Raw genomic sequence first — 10,698 nt, forward strand, 5'->3', positions numbered from 1 at the left:
ACTTCATCACAAACTGGCAGGTTTTGAGATTTTCTTTTTATTCATATAAGTGTTTATTTTTATAAAATTTCAGATTTACAGAAAAGTTGCAGGAATAGTACAAAAATTTCCATATACTTTAAACAATTTATTGTGGTAAAAGATGCATAATATAAAATTCACCATTTTATCCATTTCTATTAATAAGTATATATCAGTAGTATTAAATGCTTTCATGAAGTTGTGTAATCACCACCACTATGTTTTCCGAACTTTTCATCATTCCAAATGGAAACTCTATGCCAATTAAACAATAATTCTGTTTCCCCTGCTCCCAACCTCTGGTAAAGTCTACTTTATATTTTTATAAAGTTGCATATCCTAGGTACTTCACATAAGTGGAATCATATATTTGTACTTTCTTGTCTGGCCTATTTCACTTAGCAAGATGTTGTTAGGTTCAATCCATATTGCAGTATGTATCAGAATTCCATTTCTTTTTACAGATGAAAAATATTCCATTGTATGTACATACAACAGTTTGATTACCCATTTATCTCTTCATGAACATTCGTGGTTCCCACCTTTTGGCTGGTGTGAATATGCTGTGAACATTGGTGTACAAGTATCTGAGTCCTTGTTTTCATTTTTTTCTAGGTCTATACTTAGGAGTGAAATTTCTGGATTATACAACAACTTTTTGTTTAAGTTTTTTGAGGAGCCACCAAACTGTTTTCCACAGTTGCTTTACCATTTTACAGTTCCACCAATAATAAACAAGACTCCAGTTTCTTCACATCCTCATCAACACGTATTATTTTTCATTAAAAAAATATCTATTAACCATGCTAATGGATGTGAAATGGTACCTCATTGTAGGTTTAATTTAACTTTTTCTGATGGCTAGCTAGTCATATTGAATATCTTTTCAGGTACTTATATTTGTCATTGTTTATCTTCTTCGGAGAAATTTCTATTCAAATCTTTTGTCCATTGTTGAAGACTATACATATGTGTGTGTGTGTGTGTATATATATATATATATATACATGTAAATGTATACATACATATATGTATATTTGTACATATATTCACACACACATATTCTGGATATCAATACCCTATCACATACATGCTGTGCAAATATTTTCTCTCATTATGTGAGCTGCCTTTTCACTCTGTATATTTTTCTTTGATGCACAGAAGTTTTAAATTTTGATAAAGTCTAATTTGTCTATTTTCTCTTTTGTTGCCTGTGTATCTCATGTATATCCAAGAAGATACTACCAAATCCAATGTCACAAAGATTTTTTTCTGTCTTCTAAGAGTTTTATAGTTTTAACTCTTATACTTAGGTCCTTGATTTATTTTGATTTATGTTTTGCATATGGTGTAAAGTAAGGATCTGTTGTATGTGGATATCAAGTTTTCCTAACATCTTGCTTAAGGCTGTCATTTTCCCTTTGAATCATCTTATTGAAAATCAATGAATCGTACATGTAAAAATTTATTTCTAAGATCTCATTGCTAGGCCCTCATGTAGGTCTTTATGCCCCATATACTTTTCACTTGTATTTCTTAAATGTTAATATTTTCCCATGTTTGCTTTATAGCCCCCACTCCATGCTCTCTGTCACTTACACACACACACACACACACACACACACACACACACACACACACAAATGTGTGTGTGCTTATATATATATGTATGTTTATATAATTTTTATCTACATCTTTTTTAAAACTGCTGAAAGTCATTTACAGACATGATGTTCCCTGAATTCTTTAGTGTGTATTTTCTAAAAACAAGGATATTCTCTTATATTTTCTATTCTCAGTAGAGGTGATGTCACCTTCAAGGGGTAAAAAATTGATTCTATGAGGGAAAAAAAAAGAAAACCAGAGATACTACATATGACCTCTGGCTTTCCAAAGCTCAACTATATCCAACAAAATCATATTTCCTAGCTTTCAATTTTTCTTATTAAGGAGAAATTAATTTAAATATCACTTTATTTAATTTCCCTTTGGCAGACAGGGTACAATAATTTTTTAAAAGATTTGAGGAACACCATGTTCCATAATCACACACTTATTGAAATCAGGAAATTGATAATGATATAATACTCTACTGATTTGTTTTGTTTTTACATTTCACCAGTTATTCAATTAATATCTCATAAGGCAAAAGAAAATCCTAGATCACCCATCACATGTCATTGCCATGTCTCTTTAGTCTCTCTTATCAGAACAATTCTTCACTTTTTTAATTGTATTTAGTGACACTGACATTTTGAAGAGGATAGGCCAGTTGTTTCACAGAATGCCCTCTAGCTTAGAGCTATCTGGTGTGTCTTTCAGATTGGATTCAGGTTGTGCCTTTTTGTCAGAAACACCACGCAAGTGACACTGTCCTTCACGGTGTCCTTTTCATCCCTCCTCTCTCCGAGTGAGCACTATTCCAAGCGCTCAGCGACCAGCAGAGAATAAGATTCGGTTTCTTCCCACGTGGTGCTGACATTCTAGGAAGGAGTTTGCAAAGCCCTGAGAAACGTCACCCATAGAAAGAAAAGACTTAGGGGAAGCCCTGGAAAAGAGCTGGCCTTGTGCTTTACAGCCCCGTTTGATTGGACAAACTCTATTGGAAAAGTATCTAATCCCAAAGAAAAAGTCTTCCTGTCTCTCGTCTGTCTCTCTGAGTACTACAGATGAAGCAGGTTTCCCGTGGAGGCGCTGAGTTTCTTGTTACTCAAAGGACAGCATTATGTAACGGTTATCATTTGACCTCTGCTGTGAAAGATCTTTTTGTTGGGGAACTGAGCTGGTCTCTGTGCTCTTGGAAAAAAAAAACACACACAAAAAAAACCTCTATCAGCCTTAACAATCTTATCTGTAAATTGGAAAATAAAAATAGTTGGTACTTCAAAGAGTTATTGTAAAGATTAAATTCATAATGCATGAAAAGCTTTTAGCTCAATGCCTAGCATTTACTAAGAGCTTAATAATTACTGATTATTACAAAGATTTTTTTCTGTCTTCTAAGAGTTTTATAGTTTTAACTCTTATACTTAGGTCCTTGATTTATTTTGATTTATAATAATAAAAAAATTATTATTATAATTTTTAAGAAAAAAGACTATTTGCTTAAGTCGTTATTTTTCAAGAAGATTATTTAGTAAACAATTCTTTTAAAAGGACAGCCAGCATGGGAGGAAGCTTGCACTAATATTATTCAGTTGTACTTCAACTATGCCAATTTTTAGTTTTAATTTTTACTTATGACCATCAAGGTTGCATACACAGTAGTTTCCTATAAGTACAATAGGTCTGGGTACCCTGGGTCAGGCTGACTTAGGGGATGTTTTCTTTCTATTATAGTTAAGTTTATGTACCTGGCTAAGCTCTAAATGAACTGGGAAGAGTGTACAACATTAAGGTGGATTTACTAAGAAGCTAATGTGGGACATCCCTCAAGGTCCAGTGGTTAAGTCTCTGTGCTTCCAATGTAAGGGGCACAGGTTTGATCAATAGTTTGGGAACTAAACCCCCATATGCCCCCTGTGGCCAAAAGTAAATAAATAAATATGTATAGGATTTCTGCTGGCCAAATGAGGAGGGGGCATTCTAAGTAATAAACTATTAGTGGCTCACCAACTTAAAAAAAAAAAAAAAAAAAAGAAGCTAAAGAAACTTAAGCTTCTCCATCGTTTGTACAGATCTCTTATAAGAATCCATCTTTTCTCATTGAAGTAAACATGCATTTTCATGTACTCAGAACCTGAACACTTACTTCCCTTGTTGATGCCTGTACAGAGAACTGAGGTCAAGTTCTGGCCATCTGCTTTATTTGATGGGAAAAAAGAAAAATCTTGATTTTAAGATCTCATCTCAGACTCTTTTCTCAGAACTTCATTGTGTGGCATATAGTAGATAAAATATAAAGGCATTAAAAAAAAAAGTCAATTAAGGCTATTTCTTTCTTCAGAGGCTTGCCCCTTCTCTCTGAAACAGAAGGTCTTTCTATAGAAAAATGCCTTTTTTAGGTCACTTTGCATCACATTGTTGATCTCCCATTTTCTCTTCCTTCCTGGATACCCCAGGTCATTGTTTGGAGAAGGACAAGTAATCAGAGATTTGAAGCTTTTGTACATAGAAATGATGTACATAGAAACGACCTGATTTTGGGTGGCCTCTGAAAACAGAGAATAGAGGAAAAGTTGTGGAGATAGGTTCAGAAATTTGGCATAGATGATGACTATAAAGAAATGTACAATGAGAGGTTGTAATGAATGAAGATTGTGGAAGAATTTTAAAACTTATCAGGTATTAACAATGAAACAGTTAGCAGTGTGATGCTAGCAGTAGAAACTTTCTCTATCTTCTGCTATTAGTTTTGCTACACCAGTAAGAATTTATCTGGCTGCTATGTTGTGGCAAGTTAGAGAAATGGGCTGGGTTCCTCTTCTGTGTTGGTATGGAATCAAGAAAAGACAGTAGCCACAAGAGGTAAGGGTAAGGGAGACCAAATGGAATGAAGAAATCAGAATTTGAAGCAAGCCTAAAAATAAAAATCCTGCTGAATTTGCAGAAATTATAAGAGGATTTCAGACTTCCCGAGAGACTGAATGGTAAGTTTCAATCAATTTTAAGTAAGTATATGTGTATGTCAAAGGACAGGGTGACCCTGACTAACCTGTGAGATGACCATGTGAACCAGCAAACATTTGACAACCAGGATATGTTTAGTGAATATTGAGATTACCTTCCCTGGGGCGATGGGTGAACCAATGACCATTAGGGGAAGGAGGAATGTGTGATCCACAATCCATGTGTGACTTTAACTGGTTTCCTGTTGGGAAAGACAAAATTAAACCTACAGTATGGAGAAAGAGCATGGACCATGGAAAGAATACCATTCCAAGAGCTGAGGTGACTTTGAGCCAAGTTCCAGCTCTTCATCTAATTCTGAAAGACTCTGAGAAAGCAGTTCACTTTTTAATTTCTTTACATACCAGATATTCAGATCGCTTTCTCTCGAGTGTTAGACACCCTCTTCAGACTGAACTCTTCCTTCCAGTTTTCTTTCTTACAGGACACCCATGTTTGCTTTGTTTTACTTCGCTTTGAGCAGGTGACCTATGTTATTCCAGGCATCAACAAGAGCTTTAGATCATAGCTATGGCTTACCACACAGCTGCACTCATCTCACATGCTAGTAAAGTAATGCTCAAAATTCTCCAAGCCAGGCTTCAGCAATACGTGAACCGTGAACTTCCAGATGTTCAAGCTGGTTTTAGAAGAGGCAGAGGAACCAGAGATCAAATTGCCAACATTCACTGGATCATCGAAAAAGCAAGAGAGCTTCAGAAAAACATCTATTTCTGCTTTATTGACTATTCCAAAGCCTTTGACTGTGTGGATCACAACAAACTGTAGAAAATTCTGAAGGAGGTGGGACTACCAGACCACCTGACCTGCCTCTTGAGAAACCTGTATGCAGGTCAGGAAGCAACAGTTAGAACTAGACATGGAACAACAGACTGGGTCCAAATAGGAAAAGGAGTATGTCAAGGCTGTATATTGTCACCCTGCTTGTTTAACTTATATGCAGAGTACATCATGAGAAATACTGGGCTGGAGGAAGCAGAAGCTGAAATCAAGATTGCAGGGAGAAATATCAATAACCTCAGATATGCAGATGACACCACCCTTATGGCAGAAAGTGAAGAAGAACTAAAGAGCCTCTTGGTGAAAGTGAAAGAGGAGAGTGAAAAAGTTGGCTTAGAGCTCAACATTCAGAAAACTAAGATCATGGCATCCGGTCCCATCACTTCATGGCAAATAGATGGGGAAATAATGGAAACAGTGGCTGACTTTATTTTTTGGGCTCCAAAATCACTGCAGATGGTGACTGCAGCCATGAAATTAAAAGACGCTTGCTCCTTGGAAGAAAAGCTATGACCAACCTAGACAGCATGTTTAAAAGCAGAGACATTACTTTGTCCACAAAGGTCCGTTTAGTCAAGACTATGGTTTTTCTAGTAGTCATGTATAGATGTGAGAGTTGGACTATAAAGAAAGCTGAGCACTGAAGAAATGATGCTTTTGAACTGCGGTGTTGGAGAAGACTCTTGAGAGTCCCTTGGACTGCAAGGAGATCCAGCCAGTCCATCCTAAAGGAGATCAGTCCTGGGTGTTCATTGGAAGGACTGATGTTGAAGCTGAAATCCCAGTACTTTGGCCACCTGGTGCAAACAGCTGACTCATTTGAAAAGATCCTGATGCTGGGAAAGATTGAGGACAGGAGGAGAAGGGGATGACAGAGGATGAGATGGCTGGATGGCGTCACCGACTCGATGGGTATGAGTTTGAGTAAACTCCGGGAGTTGGTGATGGACAGGGAGGCCTGGTGTGCTGCGGTCCATGGGGTCGCAAAGAGTCAGACACGACTGAGCGACTGAACTGAACTGATGGCTTATTGACTCTACCTAATGCCCTAGTTTTCATTGCTATTCCCCAAATATTGTTCTTTTCTTCCCCCTAAATAATTATCCTTGATTAACCTCAATATATGTGTTTCCTCTGTCCAGACAGAGTATTCTTTCTTCAGAATCTTCCTGATCCTTCATCTTAATTTGGTCTTGATCAGTGATGCCTATTGCTACCAATTACCATTGGCAGAGAGGCATCATAAGCTTTAGAGATAACTTTTCTCAAATATCCAGAAATTCCTACCTATTTTTTTTACTTGTTTGTTTTTGTTTCAGATGAGTTCTTTGGCTTTGGCAGGTAGGAGGGCTGGTGATGGTAAGGATGAGGAACTATTAAAAATCAAATTTGTGTAGGCTGGCAAACATACTGTTGTTGGCTTACCATCTGTTAGAACAAAATTATAGGAATTGCTGATTAAACAAATATTTTCCCTTTCAGGTTTGCAGTTAAAAGATGAAGCGGCTCCAATTGTGTCAAGCGGCTGGTTTTAGTTTAGTGGGAGTTCCCTTCTGCTTGTTTATATTGATAAGGAGTCTTAGATGCTAAGCGTTTGTGGCATAATACATATACTATTCTTTTCATTTATTAAAAATACAAGTTTATTCTTATTCTAAATGAAAAGGAATGGGAATGACAGTAACTAACAAGATTCTACCTCTCAATATTGTCATGTGGCTATGTCAGTGTTATATTTGAAACTCAAGGAGAAAACAACTGTGTTCCAAACCACCTAAATATGCAAGTCCAAAATAAATGAAGGTATTTTTTTTAATTGCCGCATTCACTCTGAAGTCCATCCATCTCCTTCAGCATCCAAAGATTAAGCACCTGTCCTGCTCAGCTATATAATAAAGTGGCAAACACGCTGCACCCCTAGCATCACAGAACAGTTGCCTATGAGCTAGACTTCTGACGCTGGGTCCCAGCCTCACTTTCTCACCAGTCATCATCTTCATCCAGGAGAGCAGTCATCTGAGCAACCTCTAAGTCATGCTCATACTGTGCTGCCAAGGCTGGGTCCATGACCATTTCTGGTCGGGGCAAGAGCAGGCATGGCAACAAGCTCCAAGTTAGGGTCTCTGATCAGCTTTCTAGCAAGCCAGAGGAACGGCTTTTCAAAATTGTAGTTACCTTTAGCAACAATGTCATAATACTGAAGAGGCTTCTTTTGGTGGAAGACTGCCTTAACCTTTCCGTCCTTAATATCCACCTTGTTGTCATACAACACAATAGGGGTGTTCTCACATACTGGTACCAGATCTTTATGCTAGTTAGGCACATTCTTCTAAGTAACTCTGATGTTACATCAAACGTTATAAAGGAACACTGAACTTGTATATAATAGCCATCTCCCAGTCCACCAAATTTCTCCTGATCAGCTGTATCCCATGCATGGAACATAACAGGTCCTCTGTTGATATGGAACACATGAGGATGAACGTCAACACCCAAGATGGCTACATACTTTTCAAATTCACCAGTCAGATGACATTTCAAGAATGTAGTTTTTCCAGTACCACTATCACCAACCAATACAAATTTGAACTGAACTTGGAGTTCTCCTTGGGCAGACATCTCAGTGTTACATGGCTCTGGTCTCTGCACCCTCACGGCCTCTGTGGCGGGGGAGTGAGGAGAGCTCTCTTCCAGAAGGCTCCCAAAACCACATCCCCATGGCCACTGCCTGCCACTGCCTTAAATATAGCATTCTTAACGGAACAGTTACCAGAACAGTATAGGACCTGGTGCCTCAATGGTATAGAATGCAACTACAATGCAGGAGACACAGGAGACATCGGATGGATCCCTGGGGTGGGAAGATCCCCTGGGGGAGGGCATGGTAACCCTCTCCAGTATACTTGACTGGGAAAATCCCATGGAGAGGAGCCTGGAGTGCTGTAGTCCATGGGGTCACAAAGAGTCAGACAGGACTGAGCACATACACACACATAAGACAAATAGCATGCTTATGAGAATAATACATTAATTCTTATCAGAAGAGAATAAGCATTAAGTTCAATTCAGTTTCAGTTACACAGTCATGTCTGACTCTTTGTGACCCCATGGACTGCAGCACACCAGGCTTCCCTGTCCATCACCAACTCCCAGAGCTTACTCAAACTCATGTCCATCAAGTCAGTGATGCCATCCAACCATCTCATCGCTGTTGTCCCCTTCTGCTCCCGACTTCAATCTTTCCCAGCATCAGGGTCTTTTCCACTGAGTCAATTCTTCACATCAGGTGGCCAAAGTATTGGAGTTTCAGCTTCAGCATCAGTCCTTCCAATGAGTATTTAGGACTGGTTTCTTTAGGATGGACTGGTTGAATCTCCTTGCAGTGCAAGAGACTCTCAAAAGTCTTTTCCAACACCACAGGTCAAAACATCAATTCTTTGGTGCTCAGCTTTCTTTATAGTCCAACTCTCACATCCATACATGACTACTAGAAAAACCACAGCTTTGACTAGATGGACCTTTGTTGGCAAAACAATGTCTCTGCTTTTTAATATGCTGTCTAGGTTGGTTATAGCTTTTCTTCCAAAGAGCAAGCATCTTTTAATTTTATGGCTGCAGTCACCATCTGCACTGATTTTGGAGCCCCAAAAAATAAAGTCAGCCACGGTTTCCCTTGTTTCCCCATCTATTTGCCATGAAGTGATGGGACCAGATGCCATGATCTTAGTTTTCTGAATGTTGAGCTCTAAGCCAACTTTTTCACTCTCCTCTTTCACTTTCATCAAGAGGCTCTTTAGTTCTTCTTCACTTTCTGCCATAAGGGTGGTGTCATCTGTATATCTGAGGTTATTGATCTTTCTCCCAGCAATCTTAACCCAGCTTATCCTTCATCCAGTCCAGCATTTCTCATGATGTACTCTTCATATAAGTTAAATAAATAGGGTGACAATATACAGCCTTGATGGATACTCCTTGCCTAATTTGGAACCAGTGTGTTGTTCCATGTCCAGTTCTAACTGTTGCTTCTTGACCTGCATACAGATGTCTCAGGAGGCAGGTCAGGTGGTCTGGCATTCCCATCTCTTTCATAATTTTCCATTGTTTGCTGTGATCCACACAGTCAAAGGCTTTGGCATAGTTAAAAAAGCAGAAATAGATGTTTTTCTGGAACTATTGCTTTTTCGATAATCCAACAGATGTTGGCAATTTGCTCTCTGGTTCCTCTGCCTTTTCTAAATCCAGCTTGAATATCTGAAAGTTCATGGTTCATGTACTATTGAAGCCTGGCTTGGATAATTTTGAACACTACTTTACTAGCATGTGAGATAAGTGTAATTGTACAGTAATCTGAACATCCTTTGGCATTGCTTTTCTTTGCAATTAGAATGAAAACTGACCTTTTCCAGTCCTGTGGCAACTGCTGAGTTTTCCAAATTTGCTGGTATATTGAGTGCAGCACTTTCACAGCATCATCTTTTAGGATTTGAAGTACCTCATCACCTCCGCTAGCTTTGTTCATAGTGATGCTTCCCAAGGCCCACTTGACATCATACTACAGGATGTCTGGCTCTAGGTGAGTGATCACACCATCGTGGTTATCTGGGTCATGAACATCTTTTTTGTATAGTTCTTCTGTGTATTCTTGCCACATCTTCTTAATACCTTCTGCTTCTCTTAGGTCCATACCATTTCTGTCCTTTATTGAGCCCATCTTTGCATGAAATATTCCCTGGGTATCTCTAATTTTCTTTAAGAGATCTCTAGTCTTTCCCACTCTATTGTTTTCCTCTATTTCTTTGCATTGATCACTGAGGAAAGCTTTCTTATCTCTCCTTGCTATTCTCTGGAACTCTGCATACAAATGGGTAAATCTTTCCTTTTCTCCTTTGCCTTTCATGTCTTTCCTTTTCTCAGCTATTTGTAAAACCTCCTCAGACAACCATTTTGCCTTTTTGCATTTCTTTTTCTTGGGAATGGTCTTGATCACTGCTTCTGTACAATGTCACGAAACCCTGTCTATAGTTTTTCAGGCACTCTGTCTATCAGATCTAACCCCTTGAATCTATTTCTCACTTCCACTGTATAATCATAAGGGATTTGATTTAGATCATACCTGAATGGTCTAGTAGTTTTCCCTACTTTCTTCAGTTTAAGTCTAAATTTGGTACTAGGGAGTTCATGATCTGAGCCATAGTCAGCTCCTGGTCTTGTTTTTGCTGACTGTATAGAGCTTCTCCATCTTTGGCTGCAAAGAATATAATCAATTTG

The sequence above is a fragment of the Cervus canadensis genome, chromosome 2, assembly GCF_019320065.1.
Source record: "Cervus canadensis isolate Bull #8, Minnesota chromosome 2, ASM1932006v1, whole genome shotgun sequence".
In the NCBI taxonomy this organism is placed as follows: Eukaryota; Metazoa; Chordata; class Mammalia; order Artiodactyla; family Cervidae; genus Cervus; species Cervus canadensis.